Source organism: Varroa destructor, unplaced genomic scaffold (assembly GCF_002443255.2).
Source record: "Varroa destructor unplaced genomic scaffold, Vdes_3.0 BEIS01000001.1, whole genome shotgun sequence".
Lineage (NCBI taxonomy): Eukaryota > Metazoa > Arthropoda > Arachnida > Mesostigmata > Varroidae > Varroa > Varroa destructor.
This window is the reverse complement of record NW_019211454.1, coordinates 61,092,540-61,117,627: the sequence shown is the minus strand read 5'-3', so window position 1 is coordinate 61,117,627 and position 25,088 is coordinate 61,092,540. Positions and strand designations below refer to the sequence as shown.

At 44.9% G+C, this 25,088-nt stretch overlaps 1 protein-coding gene and 1 long non-coding RNA gene across 6 annotated transcripts in view; one reads left to right on the top strand and one right to left on the bottom strand.

Annotated features, from left to right (window-relative positions):
* Positions 1-25,088, top strand: part of LOC147758902 (uncharacterized) — an 88,525-nt gene that overhangs the window by 956 nt on the left and 62,481 nt on the right. The window contains exon 2 of the long non-coding RNA XR_015326463.1: positions 1,905-2,076. This is a non-coding gene — a long non-coding RNA (uncharacterized LOC147758902). The remainder of the gene's footprint in view (positions 1-1,904; positions 2,077-25,088) is intronic.
* The window catches only part of LOC111255248 (uncharacterized), a 171,444-nt gene that overhangs the window by 115,349 nt on the left and 31,007 nt on the right, over positions 1-25,088 (bottom strand). The window lies entirely within an intron of this gene.

Here is a 25,088-nt window from a genome sequence, read left to right as displayed (position 1 = left end):
TTTATGACGCCATTGTGGCGTCCCTGGCGTTTCTGTCTATCGTGCGCCGCCCTCGTCATCAACAGCGAGACTGCGTAAAATTTCAGCTTTTGCTGCCCCATATGTGCTGAGCACGGATTCTAACAAAGACCCGATTCGATTCTACTGCCGCACTGCTGCCGCTGTCTTTGCTAGAAGTCAATTGGTCAGAAACAGGCTGACTATTAAGCTATTAAGTAAGGTGGCCATCATGGTTGTGATCACCGCTTGACGAAACGCTCGTCGGCATAGTGCAACAATAAGAGTAGAAACAACACCAACAACATTGGGCCAGCAGCATCGACGACGTCAGCGTTCCTATACCTACCAGCGTTAGAACAGTAACGGCTGAAGCAAACGAAACAAGCTCTCACATGAGTATACGTTATTATATATATATGTATATGTATAGCAATAGCGCACAACATAGTCAGGGCAGATTGGGAAATTGGGTGTATTATACGGTATGGTGTGATGCTGCTGCTGCTGCTGCTGCTAGTGCGATTGAAGGTGGCAATAGTAGTATGCTGATTTTATTTTTTTTTTTTAATTTAGCACATTGTGCATTCATGCACATCTTAATCATCAGTAATAATAACTATAAGACGAGCGGAGTTAGTAATAGCTACGATAACTAGTTATAGTCAGTAATACATCGACTCGCCAGGAAATGAAATTAGCCAGCAAAAAGTCATTGGCTCAGGCTGGCCAGACTTGACCCAGGTAGCTTGCAGTGGCCCACCTAAAGAGGCCTTCCTTCGAAAACAGCGACGTCATTACGGTTGCCTCTGAACAAACGGTGTCGAGTCCATGCAACGCTAGCGATGGTCACAGCTAAACAACGGCCAACCGCCGGTTCATCACAGGCGCTCGAGGAGTGAATAGTACGCGTATATATGAAGCTATAGCATAGTTACACACACGCAAGATGGCGCTAATTGGGCTGAATTGATGTATGATGACCACGAACGGTTTGAAGTTCATATTGGGCAGTCGGGAATTCTGAGCTCAGCTTGTCAGCTGGCTGGCAGGATTAAGTTGAGTCGGATAAAGATCAATGCGGTGACCATGTTCGAACGCTTTCGCGATCGCACAGTTGCAGCTACATGGTACAATGCCGTAATATCTGCGTGTTTCTGATATTTACTATGCGAATTTTCCGCATGAGGAACCTGCTGAAATGCTTCATACGACTAACTATTGTGACTTGTTTTACATATGTATATAGAGTATCGTATCTCAATTTGGTTTGGTTAATTCTTAATTTACATATGTCTACGCTGTGTAATATAATGTGAGCAAGCACGAAGAAACATGCGCGTGAACCTTTATATGTGCATCGACAAGATAGAGCTTAAACAGGAACTTGTGGCACTTTGGCAGACTGCCCAGAAGTAATATACGTATATTGTCGTGGCAATAGCGTACGTCAACACATACGTGTATTAAAATCTAGATACAGCCAAGAATACAAGCCAAACGAGGACAGGGCTCCCAGCAAAACGGAAACACCTCGTACTCGATGCGGTCTCAGTGAGATTACACTGTCACTACGGTTTGACTATTCACGGTCTCTTGTATTCTATACTATACCCATTCATTTATATGGAGTGCCATTTTGTTCTTCGCATCTTTCGCTGGTCACATGGGTTTCTAACCATCCTTTCCGAAACAACATACAGGCATGCTGCCCATATCATAAGCATACCCAGCCAAAGCCGACAAACAACAGCTCAACATATACTTTTCTGTTAGCATTCACAGCTTGTGCATACTGTGTGATAGATACATTGAAGAGCCAACGGATACCACGCGTCATGATGATGATGATGATGATAAGTCCCGCACACATTTTTTGCTGAATTCGATAATTGCTTTTTGTCCAGGTACGTGCGTGATGACTACTTTCCCGCGCACCTCCCACTACTCTGCGGATCTAGCGAATTGCGGACGCTTAAGGGGAACGTGGGGGCGGCCTGAACAGGCCCTGGCTCGTTACCATCATTCTCCGGCTTATTCGGCCACTTTGGGCCTGACGCCCTTTTGAATGCGAACTAGGTAAGTAACGATAGTGGTTCAGGACGTGAGTGCATAACTTGATTCGTAGCACGGACGCAGTGATTTTCCCCATAGAGATGACATGGTCGACGGGTAGAGTCGAGATTGGACTTGGCCAGCTAGCCACCTACACCTTCGTACATGAAGCGTACGTGTGTGTGACTAGACAAACGATAGATATTTCAATTACATTCAAGTTATAAGCCCTTAGCATTCATTCCCTAACGGCTAACTTCATACGTTTGTTGTTTCGACTCAGCATTGTAAATGCTGATAACATAATTGCTAACACCAGAAATTTACAGCGATATAGAGATAAGAAAATGCTCTAAAAAAGCCCATGTTGAAACATTTCAATTGGCGTAATAAATATGTTTAAGAAAATTCTGCGCATTGACGAGAACTTTCGGTGTACCTCACGAGTGGATTCTATCTAATCTAAGTCCTATTATTCCCCAAACAACTTGATATATGTCTTTCGCTCGTAATCACTGAGAAAAATATCTATTTTCTTTAACGGCACCCGTATTGTCATCATTAGCAACTTACCGTAGCTTATTTGTATTTGTTAAACTTTACGTTTTTCTTCTCATTTTATCAGTCGTTGCAAAATGTCATCGAACTTTTGAGCTCACGGACAAAACAGTTCACCGGCATCTAACGAAAAAGAAGCCAAATAGTAATATTTTTCGAAGAAGACATCTTCGTTACTGGGATTTAAAATTCGCACTTCCTGCACTTCCTTTTCCGTTTTTCCTCCGGTTCCTGACGATCCTCGTGATCGGCGTTGGCTGCCGGCTTGTCGCAACTCATGTAGTCGTTCACCACTACTCCTCTGGCTGTTTCGGTAGCTTTTCGCCTTCGGCTTTACCGTCATCGTTGTCATCTATTCTCGAAGAGTTGATTTCTGGGCGGCGCCAGCCGACTTCATAGCTATGTTTCGCTCCTTGTCTTAGCGGTAACATGCACGTTCTTTGTCGAATGGTCCTTCGGTGTTTCCATTGGTACTGCTGTTGACGTTGCTAGTAGTTGAGGTTTGTATGTGAGTTTCTGTCCGTATTTGCGCGCGTGTGTGCGCAGTTCCATTGGTCGGGGTGATCCCGTCATAGTGGCGGTGTAGTGGACCACTCCGCGTTAGCGAGCAACAGTTTTTTCTGTCTGTGCGGTTTCAGCTTCTGCTGCTGCTGCTGCTGCTGCTGTTGGCTGCAATGCAGTCATTTGCCGATGTACGGGTCGGGTCGCGACGCGTTGCTGGGAACGGAAGCGATCCACCTGACCGGATGAGAGACTGCTCAGAAATACACCAGAAGCTTTCAGTCCAGTCCAGCTGGGACTATGGATCAGCTACTCAGGATCTATTCGTTCCATTCCTTCCCGCTATCCCCCTGAGCTGCCTCAACTCAATTGCCGCATAGTTCGCTAGCTGCATGAATCGTCCTGTACAGGGCGATGTTCTTGTGGCCAGCCTTGTCAGTCGACCGGTTTTGTACAGACACCGGTGTGCCTCACTATGATAAACGGGAGGAACAAGCGTTTGCGTGTATGAGCCTGATGTGCTTGTCTATATTGTGAATCTTCAATTGATCTATCGTGTTTGATACAACAATCTGGCCGTGGACGAACCGTATCCAATAAATAGAATCTATATATACAGGATTCGGCATTCAAATTGGGCCTGTTTTTAGACCTTGTGTGTGAAACTGTATCTATCAAAATAAAAACAGATATCTCAATAATTTTTCATACATGCGCTAGAAGCGTCACTTCTGATGGTTATGCTTATTCAAAATAATCACCATTCATCACCATTACAATTTTAATTCAAAACCTACACGTCTCAGTATTCATTTGTGAAATCTTACGTTTTTATTCCGCTAGCAACTTTTTTATAGTAACCGTACGTCAGGCGCTACTAGTATTGTCGCTCGAATTTGCTGCATATAAAAAAATTCCAGCAAAATTTAATTCTAGTCCTATATGTAAGCCAGAATGTAAACTCTCAAGACGGCTACAAATTCCAAAAGATGTAAAAAGGTGCAGAAAGTCTCAAAAAAAAACCGTTGAAGCTTACCTGATTTTTCTCTCTCAAACAACCATTGATTTGTGCATCAAAAATTTAGCTTAAGATCTGAGTCGTTTAGTTTGAAAACTTATTGAAAGACTTCCAGTTCACCTCATATGAATCTTTTAGAAGAAGCATGAGAACTGGCAATACCGTGGACCATCGACTTTGGACAAAAAACGGAGGTGTTTGCTTATGGTGGGGTCTCATTTTTTCTCAAATTGCGAAAATGATGCATTGTTTTCTATCAAGACAAGTATGTCGGTTCGTTCTTAAAGGAACAAGCTTTCTTCTAATATCAGCAATAACGGATGAACGCATTCCCGTTACGACAAAAAGCCCGCTAAATGTTGTCTTAATTCAGGTGCCGAATTTTGAATTGCTGCAGTGTTTCGGCTCTGGAATCACGTATCATTAAGACATGTTTATGCTTTTCCGAATCGGTATTCGGAATAGAACTTGCTTCCACAAACCTCTAATATAGCCCTTCGCGATGAATACCTGCTATACAAAGTCTCGCGCTGTTCCGTCGTTTCTTTTTATTTTGTCTTCAGAGCATTAGGTGGCAAAGAACATCCTTTTTTCCGACAAGGCAAACCAGTGAACAGGGCATTTTGGCTGGTTGCTAGTGAGCACTCTTCTGGCCTGAGCATCTGTGCTCTTAGTAGTAAGTTTAAGCATCTAATGTCACCCACAATTTTCGTAAACGTCGATGGCCCAACTCTCGCATACAAGCCGTTGCCGGCCTCTCGATAACAACAATCTTCGCTAGTTTGTGAGGTAATACGTTTCATTCTTCGTTATTCACGACGGCTGTGCAGCACCAAGGATGCTATGTTACGTAGATCTAGTCCCTTCACTTGAATAGACATTTCTGAATTTCTGCTTCTTCAGATCCCCCTCGGATCTATTCACGTTCAAAAGTCCACAATGAACGGAAGCTGTCCGGCGACTGCAGCAGCCGCAATGACGATTACGGTCCTAGCCACGGCAGTAGCAGAAGCCATCGCACCGGCTAAAAGAGGAATGAGTGATAATAATAGTAGTATTTATACTCTGCAGTGCTCGAGGCCCGTGGCCATCGGCCGGCGGCAGTGTACGAAGGAAGTAGACACAGCGCCTGCGGTGGCAGTGGCGACGACGACAAGAACTAACCGAGGCCGGCGTACCCAGACGACGTCACTAGTTGCAGCTAGCCGTTACGCGCCTGTCTGCCGTATGTGCTACTTTTTATTCTCCACGTTCTCTTTTCTTCAGACTACGGCTTGTAGCATTTTGATCGTTTCTCGTTTTTCTCCACACGGGCCTGGTTATCTCTGTCCTTGTCGCTCGGCTATAGCAGCACACGGTTATCTGCGTCCCCGTCTGTCTGTAACTGTTGACTTTACGTTCTTGCCGTACTCCCCCGAAACAACAACTGACTGGGCCCATGGTGGCTACAGCAACAACGACAAGAAGCACTACCACCTTTGCTACGATTACTGCTAATGCCTGTGTACTGACGCTCCTTCTAGCCCCAACCCGGCTGCCGTCACCGTTACGGCACCACAGCAACCAGTGCGACTCGATCTGTCCGCTCACCTCATCCGCCTCCGCAGGGCGCTGCTACACTACTATTACTCGTTGGTAGTACGTGGTTTTCGTCGGAGCTCACCTCTGGCGTTGGAGGTAGTCCTTTGTCCGCCACCAGCGCCGTCACCGTGCGTTCTGACGCTCGGCATCGTCGGGACAACGTCGCCTTGCCGCCACTACCCCTAGAAAATAGAAACGGCTCATATAGAATAATACGAAATGAAAGCAACGCTGCCTTACGACGCCAACACCAGCGGTATATACTGAGAGCTCTATAAGTAATAGCATCACTCGGTGTAGTGAGGGGCGGCCGGTTCTGTTTTGACGCCAGTGTGCGGCGTTGGCGGAGACAGTGTCAGCGTAGCGTCCACGGCATTCACCTCTAGAAAACACCGTGGGCTGTCCATTTGCTCTACCTCTCACCCTTTCATTCATTTTCCGACGCTGTTACTCTTCAGCCGTTGACCCCTTTGGACGTGCAGGCGAAGTCGAAGTATCGCGCAATGAAGGAGGGAGACTTCGTTGTCGTCCTCCTTTTTATCGTTTTCGTAGTTGTAGTTGAAGTAGGTATATAAAATAGTAGTGGTAGTTTCCCCTAGATAATGTTGTCTCAGTGCTGCTCTTCTTTCTAGCTGACTTTTCGCTTACCCCGCTGTCGCCGACTCCACCGACGCAGCTGGCTCTGACGCGCACAGCGTTGCCATACATCGACGCGCAGGCATAAACGCACACTCAGACATACACACATGTGATTATGATACCACGACAAGAGTGATGGCGGACATAGAGCTAAAATATAAAGATACAGCTAGAACAAATGGAGGGGCGGTTGTATGGGTTTAACACGGCGATGTGAAACCGACTGAGCGTGATAGAAGACGGGTCATCGCGCCGCTATTATTACCACCAACAGTCACAGGAGCAGTTGAGACAGAAACCCCCATCTTGGTACGTTCTATTCACTGCAGTATTCGTTTGCCGCAGCTTCGTGCGTCTACGGCAGTTGTACTCCTTGTAGTAATTGGGTGGTGAAAGCGAGGTGCAAGTATCCTGCTATAGCCACCTATAATGGTACCTATAGAAGATGATTGATTCTGTTCATCATCCTCTTGGGATAAAGGTATCGTTTGATGAAGCAAAACAACGTTAGTGAAATGAGGATGCATTGTGCCAACTGTCAGCTGGCCATCAAGTAGGACAAGGGAGGGTAATAGTATTAGTAATTCTTCTGAGTAGTATTATTTATGTGCAATTAGGATTCTACCTTGTAATCCGTTTATCCAATAAATTCAATCTCCTAGATAACGGTGCAACGTTACAATCGATTCTATATAAAATACGGTTATTGATAAGAGACTAAGAAAAACGTTTTAGGAATGGCGTATGTCTTAGGACTTGCATACGTGCTCCTCTTTAGGTTTTGCTGATAATCGCCGAATACCAGGACGTACGTTTAGTACATTTTAGGAGGTAGCCTACAGCATCAATCTAATCTATTTTGGCTTTTTCATCCTCTGAATGTTTACACCATAACGTAGAAGTACCCAGCTGTACAGCGAGGCGCAATGAGGCCGTATCCATATATCCCTAAATATACCTTGATATACTCATCACTGAAGTACAAAGTTAGTACTGCACACGGCCAGTGTAATCAATGCATTTCCTCCAAATGGTACAATAAGACATCTTTATATCGCTGTTTGGCTGTTATTGTTTTCGTCCTGCCCCGTCTTTTGTTTGCTTTGTCCTGTTAATTCATTAGTCATTGCCTTTTTCCCGACTCATTGTTGTTGTTTTCGTTTTCCTATTAGCATTCGGTGTTGTGATTTTTGTTCGGTGTTTTCTGTTGCGTCTCTTTGCTGGATTTACTAGAAAACAACAGGACATAAGATTGTACTGAGGCGATACTTTAATGACGGACGCAGGGAGACATGTCAGAAGGTAGACACTGTGTTACTTCAAACGTACGTTACCTTTCGCAGAGGGAAACCGAAACAGACCAACGGATGGACAGGTGAACGGAGAGACCTTACAGCAAAACCGCCTTGTCCAGAGCGTTCTTGTTCTGTTCGTTTGTTTGTTGGATCGAAATGTAGCAGTTCTGTTTGTACCTTTTACCGATTCTACTACGAGACACCAGCGTTAGGCGACGCGGTAACAAAGATGCAATCGTTGCTATCGGCCCTTCAGACGGCCTCATATCCCCGCCACTGTGAATGCTTTCTGTTCGATACGTGTCTCGATCTTTGCGCGCCGCGTTTTTTCGACTAGAGGAAATCTTTTGTTACGAATGTTCGTTTGCGGCTTGTTCGACGACCGAGTCAATATCAGAGGACCAGTGTGTGGTACATTGCTGCTACCACTACGTTACGCTATGTCGTACTGTATTCGCGCACCGCCGCTGATCGCGCCCAGAGCTCACAGTCGTTCTCGGGGATGGTTTTTTTTCTGAGTTGTGTGTGTATTCTGTCACCTTTTTGGCGAGCCTTCCCGGTTCAGCTTGAGTGGGCACAATGCTAAAACATTACATCGGCTGCAATATCGCCGGCGGTTATGGGACATTCCGCCGGGCGAGAGAACAGGGCATTATCACAATTTTATCGTCATCCTCATCAATATGCCGCGAGTATGCATCAACAACAACAGAACAACGGGCGCATGTGCACAATACCGCAATGTGGCGCCGTTGTGGTGAGTGCTGATGAAAACACAAATCAGTTTTTCTTTTTTTTTTTTTTCCTGTTTTTACTCCGTTAGCACGATCCAGTTCAAACACTAACGCCATGTACGCAATCGATGCTGTTTGTGTGGGAGTTTTGTGCGTTGATGAGTAGAGGTGCGCCATCGCAAATTGTGTTTGAAAGCAACATTTTTTTTTTTAAAACACGTCCCATCCATAGTATATATCCCTTCATTCAGACTTGTCATACACGGTATTAACTATCGAATGTATAGTTAAGGGAAAAAGTAGTGATTCAAGTGAATGTTATGTGAGTAAGATAGTCTTGCCGCCAACGTATCACACCGGAAGAAAAGGCTCAACTAAGTAAAATAAAGAATGTTTAAAAAATAATCACCTTGTGATCTTCTATCCTAGTCTGCAAAATGACGCCACACTGATCGCTGATCTTTCCAAGATGAGCAGTTAACCTATAGAAGCGACATATGCTATGATGACTTACGTCACAATATGATGTTAACGACAGCGACGTTGATCTGCTACGCTGGCTGTCAGCACAAGGAGCATGAACATCAACAGCAGTCCGATATAAGCTTGTCTAGTGCACAGCTACCCCCAATTTAGCTTTTTCATTGTTAGTCTGATTCATGGTGACTCAACTCCGCTGACTTCGATGCGACTCAAGTGGGTAGAGGCAACGTAGGCCTGGCTGACGCACGCACCTGGTCTGGTGGCGACGGAAACGTCCATCGCGGACGCCGACACCGATGTCACCACTGAGATAAGAGGCTCTCTCACGCACACACACTAGGACAGGGACATATTAGAGGACAGATAGACATACATGAATGCTGTGGTTGATATTCTGAGAGAACTTCGTCGGCAAACTTCGGTCGCTCGCCAGCTTCGGAAGTGCTCTGACGCACACAGAAACGCCACAAGCGTAGGATCGAGTCGATTCTTCTCACAGAATCCCTTCATCTTTTCGAAACCTGCCAGCCCGCCGAGCCAACAACGGGATGTAGCGAAACAACGAGAGACAGCGCTCATAAAGTGGCTTGACACTCAGTCGATCCTCAAATACTACCCTGCCATCCAGCGAATGATTAGAAAGAGAGAGTTCAAGTTGTGTGCTTCGGCAGTTGCTATCACTTTTAGGTCAATTCAATGGACCGCCACGGAGCGCTCTAAAGGTATGCTGGACACAATCGTAAATTGTCGCTGCTGGAAGAATTTATTCTCCAATCAGATCGATCTCACTTTGAGGATTCGAGTCGGTCTTGGGGTGCCATTGCAACTGTCGTCATAGTTCAAGGCCGGCGACTACTGGTCGACTTCGAAAGGATGTACGCAAGCCGTGTCGGCCTTCGGCCGACCTCATACGAACCGAAGTCATGAACGGAGCTCAACGCCTGCTCAATGATGATGCAAACAGTAATAATGATTGTGATATACTATACGATTGATAGGAATGAGTGTATTATAGCATAACAAAGTTGCTAACAACGGCCCACGTTTAAGGTACGTGAACGTCTATATGCTATCGTTTGAGGTGACATATTTCGACAAAACGCACGCGTATAAATATAATGACTCCTATCGCGCGTGCAACTAAATAAAGATAGAGTTATGAACGACCTGCCACTGGTGAATGCGTTTCTAATATAGGGCCGAGGCCATGGCAGTACCGTGACAGGATCTGCTTATTTCCACTATAAAGATGCTCAACAAACTTTTAAGTTAGCGAAGCTACCTCGACTGCTGGTTGCTGTCTCCAGCAAAGATCCGCTCTGGCGAACCCGGTCGAAATATTTACTTCTATGAAGAACAACGGCAGATCGATAGACATTCGTCACGTAAAAACGAGAGCTCGAGTAAACGTTTCGACCGTTTGATGATTCGACTGTGGACTACTACAAATTGAAGGCAAAACAGATTGATGATGAAAAGGTTCAACTGCAACACAGGTACGATAAGGAGATTTCGAACCGTACGCGATTTTTTAGAATGGTGCCTACTGTGATAACCGGAAATGTGTATGTTTCGCGATTTTCCTTAAAGATTATTGTGAATATGACTGTTCCTAGCTGCTGCGCCCATCGGGATCAAATAGATGCTTCTGCCGATTAACATATATGCCGACAAAGGGTATATCTTGACATGTTTTGATGAGCCCCCAATGGCAGGCAATGCGTTGCCATGTATAGCTAGCGGCACTGTGGCATATTCACAGTGTGGCATTCGATTTAGCGCAGATACCACAACGTTTAGTAAAATAAATTTGCCAAAAATTTACTAATAAAATTTCTATATAAACAAACATATAGGCACTATTGAATCAAATCAGGTTGATGCCAGAGATTGCCATTAATTGATCATTGCATCGATGAAGGCACTGTTTGCACAGAGACGCGATATACTACACTGAAGTCACCTTCGCGGACATCCATAAACGAAAATCTCATCTCGTCAGCAGTTCCGGTGGCAACAATCGTCATAATAAACGGTGTATAGTAGATGCTAAATCTTGATTATGCCGTTGTCAGCACCTTGTTTGGGGGCTACCGTTTGGCTACTGTCGCTTTTGTAAGCAATAAATCGTCACCGATCGTCGAATGGACCGACAAGTAGATCGATGAAGAGATATCGTCGATGTTGTAGGAGGGCGCCGTGGGGGCCGTAGGTACGACAGGCGGGGTGAATCGATTTATTCTCCCCACGGCCAAGCGCCTTCGTCACAATCAACAGCGACAAAGAAAAAGACTAAAGTGAGGATACCGCAACAGCAGCCACACCACTACGATCAACCTATTCCTACGAGCATCTATGTCCCTTTCGAGGCATAGGCGCTAGAAGACGTAGAGCTCGTTTATTTATTTCGATAGTATCTTTTTTTGGTTTCGTCTGACCACCTCTCTAGCGAATTGCCTTCACCGTGGGAAACAATGGGCTTTGGATCGTCGACTTTTTTTTCGTTTTTGAATCTGTTTTTTCCAGATAATCGAATAGCGGAAGCTGCCGGCAAAAGGGAGCTTACGACACGAGCAGATATATTTATATAGACGCATGGCTATATACATGCATCAGACAATGTTCGAATTTCAGCTGTTGTCTGAAAGCTGAATCTGGGGCGGACCTATTGACAGCTCCGAACACTCAGATCTAAACAGATGCGCCATTTGGTTAAAGATGCCGTATCTCGTCGTTGTGGGGTTCCTCTGTCGTCAATTGCACCTTCGTCCACGTGTAATTTATTAGCACTTGCCTAATTCAGATCAGTAGCTATCGTTTCAAGAGCGCAAACATACGGCTAGCAAAAATTGCTTCTTAGCACGTACAGAATTTACAGGGATTCTTAGCGTCCACTTACAATCGTCTGTGTAGGATCTCGCGGTAACTGGGACGACCACATACGGTGTTGTTTCGCCGTTCAATATCTTATATAATAGGCAGTGTTTTGTTGATGTGTAAAGCAACAAATCAACGCTTTTCCCTATGCTGGGAACGTTTCAGCGCTTGTACTTAGAAATATGTAGCGTAAACGTTGAAAAGTCCTTCTATTTACGACTTCTCAACCCCCTCACCTCGCCACCATACAGCTTCTACCATCCAATTAATCGTAATTTGCAGACGAGCATGACAATGCCGCACAAATTCACATGATGCAAAGCTGAAGCGGATCATTACCTGTAAAAAAAGAAAAAAAAAAGAACAGGAAAATTTATTGCATGCGATTGATCGGGACCAAGAACGAAGCAAAGATATCGCATGCCGCACGTACACACTCACAAACACAGACAAACACCCCGACAGGCCAGTACAAATCTAATGTTATAATACGAGGATACATATCACCATGTGATCTACCGCGTCATCGCGACGTACCTAATGTGGCGCAATTGCCCCCCAATGCCAGCCCTCAACCGAAATGTAGCGTCCAATTTCGGTCGTTGTTTGATGAAGAAATTCGCTACTTGACGACCAGAAGCCAGGGGGGGAACTGTAGAGGCTTGCTTGTTGCTACTGTTATTGTTGTTGCATGATGTCACTATGTCTCAGCAAATGCCACGTGCTTCATCGTGGCCTACGTGAAACTGTGGATTGAGTGGAAAACACCTGAACAGCATTCAACAGCGACGCCGTCATCGTTACGCCCTCCTGGTTTCAACTATCTGTTAGAGCTAGAGAAATCTGCCGTTTCCAGTTCGTCACTTTCGATGCGCGAGCAAATAATGAACCCCCAAGCCGTAGAAGCCGAAAGATTTCGCAGATGGCCTCGTCCATTGTCTTAATGAGATTGACGAGCTGACTGTCTTACGTAGTAAAAGCTTTCATAGTGGTACAACGCTGGCGCTTAGTTTTCGCACATATTCTCGCGACACTCATGTTATCCATAGATTTGGGTGTTATTGGCGTTGTAGACGCTCGGTCAGAATGTATCCATCGGTGACGGGGCCATTGGCGTAAACGTTGCTTTTGCGACGATAGGCAAGCACAGTGAGACCCGCAGACACTGAAGAACACTTCAGATAGTTCTATTTTTTTCTTCTTAGTAGAAGTTACGCTCATCAGCGTTGTCTTTACCGAACGCACAGGGCAGGTCAGCGTTCTACGCTGTTTCCAGCTTCACATTTCTAGTTTTTGGCCGTTAACTAGCCAGCCGATCATATTAAACACAGATCACCTCTCCTCCCCCCGTTTGTGTAAGTAACAAGTGGCTTTTTGTCGTTCTTGAGCAGTTTGTCAAAATGGCAGTTGTTAAGATGAAGTTTACGGCGACAACAAATTTTTAGCGCATCCTCGCTCCATTCAACACTATGACGAAGCATATTGGCATGCACAGATACTCCGTTGTCGTAATAACTTTCTCTAATGTCAAAAGTCGTAGAATCCCACATTACATTGGCCTCACAGCGCATCGATGTTTGCTACATAGAAGGCACCTATAACGAAATAAATCGAAGTCGAAGGCAGTAGTAATTGTAGTCGTCCATTGCCGCAATATATTTTAGTAACAGAAGTAATCATATCGATCTAGAGGCACAGCGTCTGCACAACAGTGAAATGTCGACAGGCAGTAGACGAGTGGACGCGGTAAGAAGTGTAAATAGCGCAGAGGATCCGCTGGAGTGGTGAGGTGTCTGTAGACGGTGAAGCCTAGGACTCCATTGCCGCTGCGGTTGTCCTGTATTAGTGTCTCTAAAGATCACCTCGCTGGTGTGGAAGCGATTCACCACCATCAGGCGATATTAAGTCGGGTCCTCCTTATTCATTACTAGTACGCTGTACACATCCTATCGTCAATAACGCCATTTCTAAAGGAAATCCGTTATGCAGTGGCTATTTGCCACGTACTTAAATGCCGTTTCACCACCGCAGCCACTATTCCCAAACGCCATCACAAGAAGAATGACAGATGAAGCAGAAATCCAGTCTTATCGAATATATGTGCATGCCACATCTAGGATACGCAGAGGAATATCATTGCAGAAGGAAAAATAGTAGAACAATCGCGGCAGGCTATCAACAACGACTAGAGCAGAACTACACAATACATCTCGCTGTACGTAGAGCTTGAATCGATTGCATTCGTAGTATTTCATTCGTCGTAGTATTTCATAGGAAGGAAAAAAAAGAGTTCTCACTCATTTGACTCGTCTTGACCCGTGCCCGTTACTGAGCTACGTCCACCCGACTAGCGAGTACTATTATTCTCTGCTCGTGTATGAGGCGTGAGGGTCATATGCGATCCATATGCTTCATCCACCATCGACATTCCATCAGCATCGCGTTCATGGTGCGTCCGTCCTAACCGTCACTAGCTCGCCCAGTTCGGATAGTACGCCGTACACAGAGTACGAGTGCTCTTGCGACCTAGAATGAAATTTATGTAGCGAACTAGGGGCTCTGTCCTAATTTACCCCGGCCTGCTTCACTTATTGTTAGTCTGCCATACTACAGCTTACTTTGCGATGGCATGGCGGTGCCCAATGCTTCCCGCTGTAATCCAACATCATATCGCATGAGCCAAGCCGCAGTATTAAGAAAACAGACACGAGACGCGACATGCTTGCCGTTGACTACCGACTGTTGATAATACCCGATCGACACCGATCCGACATCGACTTACACTTCATCTCTGATCATCATTGACTTGCCGACTGACGGTGATCTGGACGACAGCCGGCAAACGCACAGTGAGCTTATCGTTTACACAAGACATCCTGCGGCTGGCGGAAGGATAATAGCGTACACACTATACTTGGCGAAGGAGACGGGTTTCGGAGGGAGAAAGGGACTGGATCACGCGTACACGAGACCGCGCGAGGAACTGACACGGGAGGAGACCACGACGGAGTGAAACAGACGGAGAGAAAAAGACAGAGGACTGACGTTATATTTTTTGGGGGAATATTGTAGACGGCTGCGGCGCCCGACCGGCTGGGGTGGGGGGGTAAACGGAATAGTCAAAAAGGGAAACTTGAAGAATGAGATCAAAGTTAAACACTCCGTCGCATTTTTGGCTAACATGAAAAAATTAATCATAGACGAACGATAACTACAGCATAATTGTTTATGTTTTTTTTTTGCCCTTTGAAGTTAGTGTTTATACTATAATTTTGTAGGCTTATACACGCTGCCGTATATTTGATGGTGCAACGTAATTATTTCTAACTAAAATAGTTATTTATGTACACAAATGTATTTATGCCTTTTTAGTAACGTTCATATCGTCGCTCATTCAGTTATTTTGAAACTGCTCTCTGGTTCGATCTTTTTGCGAACGCGATTTTGCGCTGTGCGTTTCGACAAGTTCTTTGCAGCAGCGTCAACAAATACGACAGGTTCAGGAAAGCTGGTAGAGATCGTGCGGAAGTCTATGGCACGATGGTACCGGCTATGAAAGGAGAGGACGGACGCGATCGACACATCCAGGACGTGATGAACAGTGTAGCTGGTGCAGCAAGCCAATCACTATAAGACTTTATGATGAAAATAATTACATCTTCATCAGCATCATGATCAGCGATGACTTAATCTCGAGTCTGGGGTCTCAATAGCAACAGCGAGATGCGCCGTTGTCAGTGGCTATAATTACGTACGCAGCATAGCGGCAACATCGCTATGGACGTTTGGCACGTACGCTTAATATATGGATGTTCCTGTAGCAATGGTAGAAGGGCTACTAGCTTGATCGGTCCATTGGCGTACATTTGTGCCCGATTCCCGGGTCGTCAGCGACGCTGGCGGTAACCGGGTAGTAGTAGCGACATTCGCTGTTACGGTTCGACGAAGCTTGCCGTTGAAGTCACCGGTCCGCGGTACCTCCAGCTATTGCTATTGCACCAACTTCGTTTATCCGCTCCAGGTACGTCGTCGTTTCAGTGCTTTTGTGGTTTCGTCGTTGCGCCGCCAACGCGTTCATCCTTACTCTCTATTCTATAATATAATAAAAATCAACATTTCAGTAATGCGCGACCAATAGCGATAACAGTGCCAGCTGCAACGGCGATCGATTTCGGCCGTAGCTTTAGCTTCAACTGCTGAGCTGGTAATAGATAAAGTAAGGTAGAAGGAGAAACGCTTACCTTTTTATCTTCCCTTTTCTTTTCCACAGTCCCTATCGTCCTGGCATATCGCGACAGATTTAAGCTCAGCAGCAGTAACAGCGTTTGCGGCTGCATCAGTCGCCATCAACACTACTCTCACCGTAACGCGGTCGCATCATCATTATAATCACTACCGACGGCGACGCAATCATCGATGGCTTTGTCGGCGACAACAAAGATAACAACGACAAAGATGAGCGCCAGGATTGATATTGAGGCTTTCCTTCTAGTGTATATGCGTATCTATGTGTCTACGAATTAGCAATTGTCAACTTACTTCAGTTAGGTTTACGTTTTCTCCCTTTGATCCCCGTTTGACCACCCCGCTTCCTTTCCGCGCCCTGCTTCATTTGCCACTGCCTATTAGAGTAGTGATTCAGTGTCTTAAATATCCCCTCGTGCGCGATAAAGATTCGTTCTCCGTCCGGTGACGTCGCCTGCAAGGTTATTACTGACTGTACAGCGGACAATCCTTCAATACGTTGCTGTCTTTGACAGGTTCATTTTGTTCGGGGCTTACTACAACCTGAAAGTGGCTGACCTGTACTGTAGTCACCCTGTGTATGTCGACGGCACACTCTTACGCGCAAAATGGTGCACCGCTCCAGCATTGCCTCGAGCGTAATACTGCTGCTGTTTCCGCTGTGTGTTGGTGCTCCGCGTGCTGGGCGATAGACGGAGTTCACCGGGCAGCAAATCGCAAGACAACACAAGCAGGAAAAGAAAAGAAGGAACAAAGCAAAACAAAGCAGATATGTATCAACATCTATAGACGTTCTGGCTGAAGCTTCAACTACCGCAGTTGCTGAGTTGAGGTACGAAGTTTCTGTACTGGAGATATTCGACGATAAGGAAAGTTCACCAATAATAGTACCAGTGGCAGCAGTAATAATCCATAGTACCAGAAACGAATGCGGCTCAGCTGAAACCGCGGCGCGGGCGAGCGCCAATCAGATCGGTAAATTGGATTTAGCTTGGTATAGCGATGATTTTGTATAGGCAATAATTTGACAATCACAATCCGTAGGCCGCTGTGAGAATGGTCGCACGTCAAATCAATTTGCAATATCATCGCCTGCTTTTGCGGCCGGCGACGGAGCTATGAAGGGACGCCATGTCGGCTTTGACATGGAAGTACGTTGATGGTTCGAAGCGAGACACATCTCCACTTCGAAGTGGACTAATTTTCTAGCAGTACGAAAACAAAATCTTGTAACTAGCCAAACATGTATTCTATCTGTAAGCCTATGAGAATCTAGTACTTGATTTCTGAAATATCGATGAAATTATAAGAGAACTAGTAGTTACTTTATGGGAAGTGTGATCGGAGCTAATGGCGGACAGAACTCCGTTCGTCTTAAGCGTTGCAAGTTCGATCCTTCTTCAATCCTTAACATACCCATGACGAAGTGCACTCTGACTGCCATCAATCGTATTCACAGCAATGGGACAGTGTCGTTCAAAATACAATACGAGCTGCCTACGACACAGCGCCGAGTCCTCACTGGCCCTTCTGTTGTGTTCGATCATGAGACAAGCTTCAGTAGACTAACAGACCATTCTCACGGCCCTCGTAGCTTTACATCGAAGTACTCAGCTATCCGTTCGTCAGTTGTCGCTGCTGAGTTTTTTCATAGTAGTATTAGTAATAGTAATAACTATAACAGCAACGGAATCAAAATAAAAACGTATTCTTTCTGCCCACCAGCAGAAATAGCTACAATAGCTGGTGGAGGTATAAAAATAAGTCGGCAAGCGACAGACAGATAGGCAGTAAGCCTGAGGCTGAACACCGGATCCACCACTGTTAGTAGTAGATGTAAATAATTCGTTATGTAGCGGTGGTAGCTTTCAGTAAATGTAGCCCGTAAGTACGGCAGGACGGATAGCTGTCGCCTTCCGTTGCTCTGAACATGTCGGTTTTCCCTGACAGGAGCTTGGCTGTAGAATGCGCTTTTGCTGGTAGGCCAATGCGTCCGTACATCTGGTCTAGCCTATTCAGGTAGGACTACGCAGGTCGAACCAACTTCAGGTTGGCTTGTCTGTGTTTCGGCCTACTATACGTCGGCCAAGGCAAACCGTGAACGATGTCTCTAGTGACGTAAGTAATGATTGGGTTCACTTCTTTCGATAGTGAAGTACCGATGCTCTCATACGGAAAAGTAGAAGTCAATGATAGGTTTTTACACGGTCCATATCCTGAACTTCAGCAATGCCAATACGCTAACATTAAATCGCCGTCATTTGAGAATCGCCACCACATCTTTAACGGACAATATAAATTCAACCATTGTTTTTTCCAATACATTATGGATAATTTGTGTGTATAATGTAGTAGAAGAAAGAAGTAGCGAAGTGTTTTTTGGCACACACGCAAGCAAATACGATTTCGAAGCGCGCAGTACTTAACCAAACTTGTTCGTTTTAGCTAAGTGCCGAGAAGCTACGGCCATTCGTTTAGGGTACGTTGTGCATCTTTAAGTAAGCTGCATAAGTTAGAAGTTTTCTTGGCATCGGATGTGATTTAGTTTTTATTGGGTATGAGAAACCTTTGATGTTTGGCAATAAGTATCCGGTTTTGGTTTCTAAACGAAATTTGGCCTATTTTGATCCTGAATTTGGTCTACTAAACAGGTAAACACATTAGTATTTCCGATAGCCTAAGAACTACTGTCTAGGTAGATTTCGATCGTTTCAGGACTTGTTTCGCTTGCCGTTTGCCGTAATTGATACATTATAATTTTACACTTATCTATCTACTAAGAATGGTCGGAAAAGTCGTATTGCTACACGATCGCATATGGCATTGTTACTTCTTGCTGAAAATAAAGGCTCGGGAAGTTCTGCTAAAATGCGAACCACCAGAGTCTCTTTCCAGCAAATTTAATTTACATAACGTCGTTACGTCGTTTACTCAGCTTTTGTGGCTTCCCTAACTTATTATCCATTTCAGAAACATTGTGTGCTACACAAATTTCTGTCAGAGTCTAGTATAATTTTACGTAACTTTTTGCTTGGCGGAGAGTGATGCCTCTGTAAAGGCACCATACAATGACTTGCTGCTATTTTCCACTGTTGAAAGCAGCAGTGAACTCGAAATTTGTAGGAAACTTGCATGTCTTCAGCTGGACGTATCTGCCAGAAATAAGCGAACTTTTTAAACGCCCACAACAACAACGACGGGCAGCGCTAGTGGTGACGCTGCTGGCAGATGGACTTCTCGGCCGACTCATCTCGCGGCCAGCTCATAATAAGCAGAACAGCCAGAAAAAACGTGGTGGCAATAAACGCTTATAGCTATATCACAGGGTGGCAGTAAACGCAATACTCTTTAATTAGTTCTAGTTCACTAGATTCCCCCCCAAACATGATACGTATCTTGTTGTATTTCGTCATATACATATATATTAACATGTATACATACATTTTTCGTCCGCTTTAGTTTTATGGCTTAATCACTGGTTTTCTTTAGTCCCTGTTCGCATAAGCTCCCCTCGTAGAATGGAGTTAATGTATGGAGAGGAATTCGGTTGGAACGGGTTATGTGAAATTAATGTTATACGAGGCTAGCTGAATTATTTGTCGCTTTTATCGTACTGGGTTGTCTTGACTCCAGCGGTTGTCTGTTTGTTGTCTTACTGGTTTCGCCCGTTTGTCTACGTGCACTGCGGCTGTGCAGTATGATCAACGCTTCTGCTGTCGAGATCAACTGTGCAGAAAAGGCATTGCTAAGGCAGCCAACTGACGACTCACTTTGTTGGCCTGTTCGATAGACAGCAACAGCTCCATGGAGCAGACCTGTCATAAGCACCGACATTTAGCTTAGGATACAGGCGACAGGAACAATATGAGCAGGTGAAACAACAACGAACATGACGATAGCAACAATACCGTCGATGCCAGCCAAGGTAGCTGAAGAAAACCTGAAATCTGTCTTCCTCCTGGCAGCATTTTGCTTGGCATTTGATCTCCGAGAAGAACTTCGCCGTATAGACGCGGTGTGCGAACAGCTCCAATCGTCAGAACCTGATGTTGGCCCCTAACGTGAGACCTATAGCCAAAAGGGGATCACTCTAGCTGGCCACCGCAACAACAGCCACTGCAACTCTTACTGTGCATCAAACAACAACAATGGCAATAATAAGAGTAATGATAATGCTCATAAATACGCAGATGATGCAGTTTCAGTGTGCATTACATTGGAAGCTGAATCTTTGACTCGAATTTCTATACGACTAGTACAACGCTATAAATTTTCCTCTTAACTTTTCTCTAATTTGCGAACCCATCATCGACAAAATTCCGTCGAAACTATGAAAAAAGAAAATAGGATAATTCTACCGAAATAACAAATTAGGCAACATCTATTTTGGCGCAGAAGAGTAGGTTTTTTCCGCCTGTTTTGAGACCGAGAGCGTTGCAGCCATGAACTGAATGCTCGAATTGTTTTAGCCTTTACAAGGAAACACACGTTTACGTCTCAGTTTACCTACATTGGCCAGGACACCTACATTGGACATTGGAAAATTGTGGCCGTTAATAAGACGGGAAACAAGTGGTCATCAAAGACGTCTGGAAATGTATACAATGGTAGTAGATACGGACGCGTCCCTCTGTGGAACTTCTGTTACTGACTACCAGTCGAGTTGAACGACAATATTGATGACCAATATTGGTTAGCCGATAATGACAAGCGCGCCTCCCTGATAAATGTAATGAAGCAGATTAACATCGTATATAGTAAATAGGGTCGCAAGATTCCCCACGATGCGCAAACTTACTTACCGCAGTCCAATTCTAATACTTCCTCACTGGAATCATCGGGAGCCGTAAGAAGATGCGGTATTGTTAATGTGGTACATTAGCGATAAAGATGACCGTTACATTTGAAATTGGTTTTCAAAATAGCACCGTATGGTACGCGATTTGACTACGCAATTCTGAAGTTCGCATAACTTAATCTTTGCGAATCGACTACATGAGATACTACCATTTATGATAAATACTTCATAATTACACCTATTTTTTTTTTTTTTTTACTAACCTTTCCCGCCGTATAAGCCGTTGTTGCTATCTTACGATAATTCTCTGTTATTTTTGATAAAGCAGATAAGCCGTCGTTGTCTCTACAAAGTCGTTAAACATCGCCACAGTAACTGGTTATAGCGAGAAAAGGCCTAGCCAACGGTGCTGCACCGGGCCTTGCGGTATCAAAAAAAAAGTAGTGCTAGTTGCTTATCTTCAAATAACCTTAACAGCTAAAAATAACATTATCCAGATTCAATAAGCGACTCATATATGATTTGAAGCGTTTTGTATGCTTCTTCAGAGGCTTCTATAACTCAGCCTCGCAGATCCGACAAAGCCCTGATGAGGCAGAGAGCCTCAAATTCATCATCTGTTAGACCAGAATTATCGGGCCCAATCGTCTTTCGGACGCGGCCACTGCTAGCAGTACGTTTTCGACTTCATGAAATCAATTGCTCAACTAAGATCTAACTTGATTTCGGTCTAGATTTCGCTTAGCACTATGGCTGTGTTTGCTACAGCCGCAATAGCTCCGACGACGAAATCCGCTGTTACCCCCAAAGTTAAGCCATTGTCTGTGTAGAGCTTCTTGCGGCCATCTATCTGCCTGTGGTACGTCGACCAACTACGGTAACGGCCATCCAAATGTCCCCGAACACCCGCTCTCCAGCTGCGGGTGCGAAGCGTCGTCCACCATTTTCGCTCTACCGCTATCCGCAGTCGCTGCTGCCGCCTTCTGGCCTGTTTAAGTAGCCAATTGGACAAGCAAGCACAGTAATAGATAGCTGAAAAAGAACGGACAGCGCTAACAAATAGAAGAAGTGTACGAGTCTCCCACAGCTGGCTGGGAAATACGCACAAATACTTACACACGTACACAGAGACGATCAACTACTGATCCGTTGGCCGCGTCGGCCTCCTTAACTTAGATAAGTTCGGACCTTGACGAAACATATCGCACTGTTCGACGCTAAGGTGCTGCGCGATTAAACAGCACCCTGCATCAGCGAATGCGCGAGCAAGCCTTTGGTGCGGGTTTTCGTGTTGTAAGAGGAAGGATTTCTGTGAATCGTAAGCAGTGATAGCAGGCAGCAACGCCCTAGTTACTGACTTTCGGAGAAGGTGACTTCGACAGCGGGGGCAATAACGGAAAAGCAGTAGGGGTTTGTTGTTCACTGTGAAGCTAGTCCAAGAGCTTTTACTAGGCTATATTTAATATCTAACCGAGTACTAAGCTGACAAAAAAAAGATTAATATTATATTCGTATACAGAGAAAGCTATAAGAATAACAACGATAACAGCCCATATCAACATCAACCAGAATCAAACAGTGGCCAATGATGACAAGGCGTATAAGCCTCGAATTAACTCCACTTGACTATTGTAGCAGCTGTTTACGCTGCCGTAAATTTACGTTCTCAAGTGACGTAAATTGCGCAGGACGTACCCGACGTCACCTGCTGCGAATGGCATCGTAACGGGAGTTGATAGTCGTTTATCCCGATACCCGTTTTCGATTTTACTATTACTTACGCTTATTGAAAATGTACAAAGTGTCCGATATATCATCGAGTCCAGTGGATCGGTCCCACATTAGTTAGATCTGTGACAAGATAACGAGTGAAATCATTTGCGGATTACACTCATCTAATCCAAGAATTGTTTAGTACGAAATTTTACCAGTGACAACATATCAGCAAATTTGCTATTGCCATCTTTTTATATGATCTTGTTTTGTCGACGTTTTGCTAGTGATAATGGTTCTGTGCTAACCTGAGAGAGAATAATTATATAAACTTTATATATATCGTATGTGTCGTCGTATATCAGGCAACTGTGCGGCCTAATGGTAGCTAGATCGTCTCTTGTGTTGTTGCTATACAACAAACTATTAGGTAACGATAACAATAGAAGTAATATTTGTCGTCATGATGGTAGTATGGTACATCTAGTGTGTGACTGTGCATCTCGGTGCACATCGCACTCCTGTTCATCTGTATGTGTGAAATAGTGTCTATTGATGCACTGCTTCGTCCCTCATCGCCGACTGGATTATGGGCCCGCAGAGAAACTTTGGTGTCGCGGAGCGGCTCCGCTGTCCAGGTGCAAGTGGCATAGGCGACATCTGTAGACGACGACCGACGATAACAACAACAACGCCGCTAGTAGAGACGGCATCAGGAGGGGCCCCGCTGTTTCTGACAGGACTTGATGGCGAAACCGTAAAGCAGTCATGTAGGGTCAACTAGGCCAAAATTCAGGCACAAGCAGGTCGGCCGTTAAAGCAAGCACGAATAGATGCGTCGGAACTAAAAACGACGGTATATACATAGATTGGAGGCGAGTTCGTCACCGCCATGAACACATAAGCTATTTCATACATGGCTCAGAAAAAAAACGTGACGTTATTTGTCCCCGGTAACATTTTTCCGTTCTATTGTGGAAACATCATCTCTTGCTATTCTTCTATTTGCTATCCACGCGAATTTTGCATTAGTCTAACGGATTACCGTGGTGTACATGCTCCAAGAGGTAGCGTACATGCTCATGTACATGCGCTACGTTAGTCATACGCCTTCGTACAATCGTTGAGTAGCTTCTCGCATGTCGAATCGTACGGTCAGTATATACAAGTGACCAGTAGCAGCTCTGCTCATCTGAATAAAAAATTCGCTCACTTATACTCTGGCAATGATGACAAGACGAAAAATGCAGCAACACGTTCCCTCATCATTGATTTGTAGTAAACGCGATAGAACGAGCGGGCCCTTAACACACGTTTAACAGACTACGGTACACCAGGACACAAGTCAAAAATCCAACAGACGCTTCTGCGAACCCCCAAATAACTCCAGGCTAACAGGTACGATTGTAACTGTTTGCTTTCCTTGTCGTAACTATCAGGAGACCTACGTTCTCGCACCGGCCAGAATGGAATAAATCATGTATCTAAAACTTACATATTATTAGTTCATCTCTCCTAGCTTTATTATTACTACGACTATACAAAGCCGGTACAAATAACTATACGATTGCAGTAGGGAGTACCTGTGATAACCTTGTTCTTCATCTATCTACCTACCTTAGGTTTATGAACGTCGTTGGCCAGAGACGCGTTCACTGTATATTTTTTCTTTTACGCGTTCTCCGGGTGCGGTGATCTGTCCCTGTCTCCCTGTGTATGTATTGCGTCAAATCCAGCCAGCTCCACCGAAGAGTCTCTTCCGGCGTCGAGACGACTCGCTTAGTCTAAACGAAGAAGGGACTCACTGTACATCCTGTGAACTCACCGACGTCGACTCACAGAGATAATACAGGGCTCGAGAGCCACAAGCAGCAAGCACAGTCATGCGCTTACGGCATTTTGAGGGATCCTTCATTTAGCACGCGCTAACTTCGCTCTCGATCGCTAGCTAGGTAGATAGGCTACGTAACGCTGGCCATAACGTTGCTACGATATCCCACCAAACGCAACTACTCAGTACAGACAACGACAATAGCAGCAGAGTGATTGACCGGCTGAAGCAAAATTGGCATACACACATATACCGGTACACAGCCACAGACCGTAAACAGTTACTGGCACTCTACTCACAGACAGGCCCCGTACGATTACGCTCCAACGGTCAACCAGTCATTCTCAACAATGTTTTTCTTCCCAGGTGAAGAAAGAACAGAAAAGCCAGCAGCATACGAAAAAACAGACTGACGGCAAAATCCCATCGTTGAGCCTACCGTTAAACCAAATCGTTGCTGGTGTTTCTGGTACACTAGTTTCGCAAAAATGATTTTTTGTTACAGTTGAATGAAAGGCTTTTTTATTTGCTATACTCTGTCTTTTCAATGGATCGTCTTCAGTCTTTGGTAAAGGAGACGATTTACCGATTTCATAACATCCCAATGAAAAGACTTACCGTTTAAATCAGCCGTTCTGTTAATTATTCATGTCGCTGAAACTTTAAAATAAAAAAAAATCATGTAAAGCAATAGTGGCTCGTAGAAGACCCTTTTCCCAAGTCTTTCTGATTCGTAGTTACTAACAACTCAATCACCGCCGCA